Source organism: Microtus ochrogaster, unplaced genomic scaffold, assembly GCF_000317375.1.
Source record: "Microtus ochrogaster isolate Prairie Vole_2 unplaced genomic scaffold, MicOch1.0 UNK59, whole genome shotgun sequence".
In the NCBI taxonomy this organism is placed as follows: Eukaryota; Metazoa; Chordata; class Mammalia; order Rodentia; family Cricetidae; genus Microtus; species Microtus ochrogaster.
The window spans coordinates 636466-644475 of record NW_004949157.1 but is presented as its reverse complement, the minus strand read 5'-3'; the positions used below and the strand labels follow the sequence as shown (position 1 = coordinate 644475).

The 8010-nt window shown below is 42.7% G+C and overlaps 1 protein-coding gene across 3 annotated transcripts in view; it reads right to left on the bottom strand.

Moving 5' to 3' along the window:
* Slitrk2 (SLIT and NTRK like family member 2) overlaps window positions 1-4591 on the bottom strand; it is a 12314-nt gene extending 7723 nt beyond the window's left edge. The window contains exons 1-3 of one of the 3 annotated variants that reach the window (XM_005369743.3): window positions 4277-4591; window positions 398-448; window positions 138-296 (exon numbers count right to left, since the gene is read on the bottom strand). The gene's annotated coding sequence lies outside the window, so the exon portion shown is untranslated. Of the gene's footprint in view, window positions 1-127; window positions 297-397; window positions 1377-4276 lie in introns of those variants that run through there. The other 2 variants (XM_026777360.1, XM_026777359.1) reach the window with 2 other exon arrangements.
* Between the last annotated feature and the right edge of the window lie 3419 nt (window positions 4592-8010).

Here is an 8010-nt window from a genome sequence, read left to right as displayed (position 1 = left end):
GGGGTAGGGGTAGAGTGAGGGGGAGGCAGCAAGGAAGAAAGAAATCATTGCGTATTTCAAAGCAGTTTCTTCTCTTTTTCCCTACCTATTTCCTAAGCCCACCCACACAAAACGTCCTGGAACACACATGCTTGCACCTGATTTCCCGGCGGGTCACAGCCAACCACGGAGTCATTAGTAATCCAGTCGTCCTACTAAATCCGGCCCATCTCCTCTTCCCCTGGGGTATTTTGAAGAAATCTCAGGCGGATCGCCTGTCTTGGGCTTGCAGTGGAAATTCCTTTACTTTTTAAAAACTGCATTAAAAAATGGAAGTGGGTGGGAAAATTATGAGTCAGGGGCTGACGAAGGGAACAGAATAGGACGGCAAAGACAGCTCTGGGTTGGGGGTACTCACACATCAGAAGATAGGATTCCCCTCCTCTTCAGTTCACCAGTAGTTTAGCATCTTCGGGAAGAGAGGGAGAGCAAAGTAAAAGAAGATCCCGCTTGCAGGAGGATGCTCTGTTTTTTGTTGCTTGATTTAATTTGATTAGGGAGGGGGGGTGAGCAGGAATATAAAATCCCGCTGACAGAGAGGAAGAGGAGGATTGGAGCAGAAGGGGGCTGCGCTGCAGGGAACGGGGGTGTGATTTCATAGGGAGGTCTTGCAGACTGTATCGGGATTGCCACAGCGGAGGCTGGGAGGGCGCGCGCTTTCAGTCCGGTGGCAGCAGCAGCAGTGAGTCTAGCAGTTTGAATTTGAGAGGTTTTGCAGGCTCCCAGGACAGGACTAGGGGTGACGTCACGGGGGAGAGGAGTGTGGGCAGAATATCCAGGGCACTTGGTGGGGGGGGTGGGGGGGCAGACGCTTCCCTTCCCTGTGAGTGGCTTTGCACAGCTCAATTCCCAGCTGCGTCAGTTGTTTCAGAATTACTCTATTTCCAACCGGGCTGGTGGCAAGAGAAGCTCCTTCCGAACAGGAGTTTGTTTCTCAAGCAGGCGGCCCAGCTCCCTTTTAGTGCTGGCCTCACTGAAACACCCCTAATCCGAACTAGCCTGAGTGATTTCTTTCAACTACACATTGCATAAGGACAGTGACTTGTTCGGTAAAACTGATCTCATGCCAGATTCCCAGGGCATGATGCAGACTTGGCCAGAACATATATGTGTGTATGTGTGTGGTACTTCTTGCTACTGGACTGATGCCAGCTAGACAGACTGCTAGCTGAGATGCTTTCGGTGCAGAGTGGAAGTGTTCCTGTGCTAGTGTGTCTGTGTGGGAGTGAGAAGAGTTCTCCTAGGGGATCAATACTTTACATACACAGCTCTGTGTCAGTGCTTGGGGAATTACATTTTTAGTGCTAACCAGGCAAACAGTTATTTGCTTGGACTCTGGAAAGCCAAGTCAACGTTAACTAGTAGACTGAACCAAACAAAAATAAAATGCTTCTCCCCTCTGAGGTTTATACTTAGCCAGATAATGAGGCTTAAACGTGTGCTTTTTGCCTAGAGGAAAGTAAAGTGGAGTGGGTGTCAGAAAAGTATTGCCAGGCTGAGACTCAGCTAGGAGTGGGAGACAAGGCAAGGGTTGTTGAGCCCTCTAGGCTGCAGAGACAGGAAGCCCCACCCCTATCCCACCCACCAACCCCCTAAAAAGAGGGAAGAATGCAGGGCCAGAGAACTGACTCCTGCTGAAGGAAAGTGTAAAAGGAATCATGAGCTGAGACCAGAATACCAGGGCCATGCCTGTCAGTACTTTTAGGATCTTACTGTTTCCATTTGCTAATGGTGGTAGAGCGTTGGTCCTCTGGGTCCTGATATTACATTTACAATCAAATAACCTTTCTAGAGCATTACTAAATGGCTAGGTGTTGAATTTTTACTTGCATTATCTCTTTACTCCTTAATGTATTATAACCCCTAAGATCCAGGAATCTCAAGTGGAGAACCCATTTGCATGTGTGAATAATGCCTGTTTGGAGGAGCTATAGGCAACCTCTGATGGAAAAGAAGAGAGAAGTCACGAAAAAATGGGGGAAGAAAAAGTGACAAAGGGAACTGATTAAATGTGTCTATTCCACAAAACAATTCACCTTTCTGTCCCTGCCTCTTCAGATCTGCTACAAAGTTTACTCAGAATCTCATTCCTTAGCCAAAATGAAAGATAGGCAATGCCACAGGCAAAATAAACCATTTTACTCTATTTCTCTCCCATTTACCCTCTTTCTCTCCCTATTTAAGTAGAAGTCTTAAGATCATGTAGCTTCTACACCCTCCTTTCTCCCTCAGAAAGATTGGGGCAATTTATAAATGTCAGCAATAAGGCCACCTGTGGCACTGTGATCTGTCCCAATCTGTCTGCCTTTTTCTCTTCCCTCTTTCTCCTTTCAAGAAAAGCCTTTGACCATGGGCAAGATTCCCCTTCATGCTGCCATTCCTCTTTGGCGGCTTTTAGCAAGATCTATTCACTCTGGGGCCTTAAGTGTCCTTCCCTGAGCCATAGGGCAGCCATGAGACTAGCGGTCCTGGGAGTGGAGAATGCAGTGGTAGATAGCTTCCAATTCTATTGCAGGTGCATCATTACATGCAAGCAGAGTCATTTCTTGTGAGCAAAATTAGGCTCCTTTCATAAGAAAGAGAAACTTTGTTATGTATTTCTAAATATTAAAAGGACAGTGTTCCTAGGGAGATATGATTTATTCTCGCAGCCTTTCATTTAAGAAACATTTGCTAGTTTGGTTTATACTTCACTGAAGTAAAAGCTAATGTGACAGCTGTACAAAATCTAACAAACCAGAATAATTTTACAGATCAGGACATTTCTCAACCAGGTGACATACTGACTTGGTTAAGTTCAAGAAACTAAAATTAGAAACAAAACTGAGGGCCTCTGAGTAACAATGGGTTCTCCAGAGCCCAATACTGCTTAATCTGAATTAGAAAATTGCATACCTAAACTTAGTGGGGCATTTTTACTGCAAAAATTAATGCCAATAGTTTTAGTTTTCAAGTACAGTAAAAAAAATTAAGACATAGATAATGCTTTCCAGACTCTTTGGAGACCAAGATTGTTTTTCTAGAAATGAAAGAGAAAGAGAGAGGAGAGAGGGAGGGGAAGAGGAGAGAGGGGGAAGAGAGAAGAGAGAAGATAGGAGGGAAGGGGAGTAGAGGGGACAGGAGAGGAGAAGAGAGGAAAGGAAAAGGGAGAAGAGGGGAGGCGAGGAGAGGAGAAGGAAAAAGAGGAATTTGGGAATCTTGAAATTCTTACCACTTACACAATAAAAGAAATCTAACGGTAATCTAGCTGTGGTGAGCCACTCCAAGGACCCTGAGATGCTGGATTTTCAATCCATGGTTTCCTGTCTGCAAGAGTCAATTCACTCTGCCACTGTATCTTCTCCCTGTATCTGAGCTTCCATAGCCACTTTCAGAAACATGATTGTTTCTAGAAGTGAATGAGCCACAAACCCAATGAACACTTTTTAGTAAGTTTCATTTGGTCCAGTGTATCTCTAAGAACCGCTGAAAAGAGTGACCTTTTAAGGAGCTGAAAAGGTTCAGGTTAATTGGGAAAACCAAGAGCAGAAGGGGCAAATGCTTTAATAAGCAAAATGCTTGCTTTCTTCCTTGAGGGGAGAGAAGTTGAAATGCATACTCCACAGCCTCACTCCCACTCCCTTTGTCACTAAACAGCTAGAGCTGGGCTCAGGTCATCCATGCTTTTTCCACAGGTCACGGAGGGGACCAGGCTGCAACATATAGGCCACCTTCATCCGTGCAATCCTTATGGCCAGAGCCAGCTTAGAAGTCCAGCAGGCCAGGCAGCATTTTTCTTTAGCCCGCGGGCTGCCCCATGCTAATCTCTTTTCCAGAGAGACCCAGGAGAGATCCTTTGCAAGGAACAGGACTAAGCACCAGCCCCTAGAGTAGCCCTACATTTCCTACACCTTAGTGGCTAGAGTCTTGATGCCAGGGGGTGACCTCCCAGACGCGAAGGCCACTCACTCTGCCCTTGCCATGGGGCTTTGGCACTAAGAATGAATGGAGCAAAACCTCTTGCATGGGCCATCCCTGACAGCAGCGGTGGTTACCTGGATATGAGACTCCTGGATCCCTACCACACCCGCAGAAGGTCAGGGGGCAAAGAAAAGAGATACCTAGGGAGAGGGAGACCCACAAGGACTGACCAAGGTGGGTAGAGCCTACCCACCCCATGGTCCTTCCCACTCTGAGGCCAAAGGAATCCGGCTCATAGGTCGCATTGCCACGGCATTCCCCAGTATTCTGAACTTACCGAGAGAGCAGAGTGCGCTGTCTCGATCTTCCCCGGAGGCTTCCGCAGCATAGGCGACTAAGAGAGGCTCAGGAGCCAGCACCGCTTTGGGTACCAGTCCTGCTGGCTGTGCAGTGGCACAGCAGCGAGGAGCGCAGGCGGTGCCCCCCACCCCCACCCCAGGGCAGGCAGCTCGAGCTTGCTAGAGCAGCTCGCCACACAGCAGCGCTTCTGGCAGAAAGGAGGGTGGGAAGGAGAGAGAAGAGAAGAGAAGAGGGAGGGAGAGAAGGATGACTGCCCCTCTCCTGCACTTATCAATCACTCAGCCCATCAAATGTCTCCGCTGTGCACTCCGGGAGGGGATGTACCAGCTCACAAAGGAGCCTGCTCCAGTTCTCTGACAAGCGCTGCAGAGCATCGCTCTGCCTGTTGGCCCCCCTTTATTGGAACTGTGCCCGGCTCTTGCAGCTTCTTCCTTGTGCTGCCCATTATACTATGTCAAGTGAAATAAGGATGACACTTGTTTGATATAATATCTGAGGGGACTCCAAGACCCCTTGGTGGAAGTTATTGATAAGTGAAAGAGCAGTGAACAATCTGAGTTGGACTCCTTCCTGTAACACTGCTGCTTCCCATAACTAGTAAACACACAATCACTGGAGTTCATGTGTATATATTTAAGGACCTCCTCTCAGGGTGGTAAACAAGGTATTTTCATGTTATATAGTGTTCAGGGAGATTCATGCAAATGTTTGAACAGAAGCAAGACTAAGCAGTGTTCCAGACCCACCTTAACAGTCATTATTTTTATGCTTCAGGCGGTTATCAGAGCCCTCTTTCTTTCCCTCTCCTTTGCTTTTTCCCCTCTCATTTCTTCTTCCTCTTTATTAGTAGTCTAGACTGATTCTATTAAAGGAAGACACTCGTTCAAAGAATCAGCGTAGTTCAAGAAGAATTTTGCAAAGAGCACTGCAGTTCCACCTGAAGACCTGCCTCCCTTGCAGTTGCTTCTCATCTCTCCCAGAGCATTCTGCATAAAGTTGCAATTGATTCCACTAATCAAAGAATTGGAGCTAGCTTTCTGGTGCCAAGACAGTGGCCACCTCATCCAGAAGAGACAGGCCCTAATTGAAGTCCCCGTTGCTTCCTGACTTTTTCACACTATCTCAAAGTCTGTTAAATCCCACTTACTCAGAATATCCAGAGGGATGGTAGGGAACAGCAGAAAAAGAAGTGAAAAATAGAAAATCATGCCAGGAAAGAGGTGCAAAATCAGAGCAAAAACTATGTAGGAAGCTAATGAATGTGCTTTAGGGTTTATCTGCTTTCAGAGTTATTGCCCATACATTTAATACAGGTTCACGGGCCTTCATCTCTTGCCTCTTGAAATTCTTTCATGGTATTGCCTTTCTCTTCTCTTTGGCTTTTTTTTTTTTTAAAATAATAGTTGCCTAATAAGATTATGCTGTACTTTAAAAACTTTTTAAAAAAAGAATACTGCTGATAATCTTATATTGTGAACAGGTAAAGTTTACTTTAGTAATAGCTCAAATTGCCTAATTTTATTTCTTGGATCTAAAGATCATTAATGTTCCTCTTACTCCAATATTAAGAATGTTTATTTTCAAATTTCAATGTCATTCAGCCAAACAATTTCAAAATTACATATTTTTGAACATAGCATGTGGACAGACTGTTTTCAGCTACATAGAAACATTCCTCTTTCAGATACCATGCTTGTTTATGAAAAAGAAAAAGTCCAATGTGTTGTTTGCTACAGATTGTAGTGGTGTAGGTGCACATTGCATTATTACTGATGGCAGTTATTCTGTTATTTCTCTGTACTACCCTCATTTCTGTGTCACCGTTTTTGTAGTTATTTAATAGGTGCTGTAAACAACTACAAAATGTTAAACTAAGAGACCATTCAAATGTAAAAATAATGAGACAGTCCACTGGAGAAAAGGGAGAGTATTCCAAGAAGAGTGGTATGTCTCTAGTTAAAGGAAACACACACACACATACACACACACACACACACACACACACGCAAGTAAGCTATAACTAATTTTCAAATTTAGTGAAGTACATAATACCAGTAATAAAAACAAACTGATATTTATTTGGATCTAACAGGCCTAGGTAAATGGATGGAATGCATCTATTTTAGTTAGCTTTATAAGCAACTTTCATGTGCTTTCCAGCATTCAGAAAGCATTTAGCAACCTGCCTTTACACATGGGACCTCAATGATTATAAGACAAAATTAAAAGGACACACTATATTTTTCACCAGCAGAAAATTTTCAAGTAGGTGGGTAGTATTTTGAAGTGTGCTCTGAATGTGCACATACACAACTAAATGATGAGCAATACCCAAATTTGTGAGAGCTATTGTACAGATAATTACAATAGAAGAGAACTTGAAGCAATTGAAAAAAATTAAGTTCCAATTTATTTTAAAGGTACCTTATACTGACTTTTATTAAAAAGTTACTGTTTTAGTGGAAAGTTTCTAAGTAAAAGGGAATACAAAAGATACATGGATATACTTGTGCTTCTACTAATACTAATACTACTAATAATTAATTCTTCTATATAGTAGCAATATGGATATATCTTGATGTTTGTGTGCTTTTTTTCTATTGTGTGGCTTGTTTTACTAAAGGATTATGGATCTTTGATTGCAAATCAAGTGAGAAAATGGGGAAATAAAAATTTACCTCTACTTTTAAAATTTAAGATTATTAAAAGAAAGCCAGAAATTTCATATATGATGGAAAAGAACATGTTTCTAATATATACAAATGTTATCAAGTTGCTGTGTAGTACATAGTTCACCTGAGAATGTTATTTCTCCACCTTTTCTGCTAGAACCAGAAAACATCAGACAAATAAACAGAATAGAAGAAAGATATGTATTCTAAGATAGATTACTGCCTTTTCAGAGAAAACATCCCTTAAAGCAAGTATTTGAAAGGAGCTATAAAGAACAGACAAATTACTAAATAAAGGAATGTAGAATAAAGAGGACATGACCTTAATATCAATTATTATGGTTTAAAAGTTATTTTAGACTTTGGTTTCTGGTTTTTTTTGAAAGTATAGACGTTTTAAAAACTCAGTTCAATTATTCTAATTATTTTGGCATGAGTTTTGTCTTCTTTTGAATAGTGTGCCAGCACCCAAAGCAGTTTGTCTTTTAATTAAGCACATGTCTAAGTACTTTAACTCAAAGATCTGGACTCACATCCCATCTGCATTACTTCTTCAACATGGGTTCAAAGGAAGTTCCGCATCTCTTTCCGTTTCTCCATACGTAAAATTATTGATACCATCTGTATGATGTCAGGACAGGTATAATGAATACCATACTTCTAATCATTTCCAGGTGCTTATTTCAGGGAAATTAAATTCAGGGAAACATTCACAGAAACCTTGTATAGTAGAAAACCTTTTCTTTGTTTCCTGGCTGCCCAGACTCCCAAAAATAACCACACAGAAACTATATTATTTCAATCACTGCTTGGCCAATCACTTAAGTCTATTTCTGGCTAACTCTTATATTCTAAACTAACCCATCTCCATTCATCTGTGTATTGCCACATGGCTGTGGCTTACTGGGTAAAGTTTCGACATCATGGCTTCTCCTGACTCCACCTTCTTTCTCCCAGCATTCAGTTTAGTCCCCCCCCCCCGCCTAGCTCTACTCTGCCCTATCAGGCCAAACCAGTTTCTTTATTCATTAACCAATAA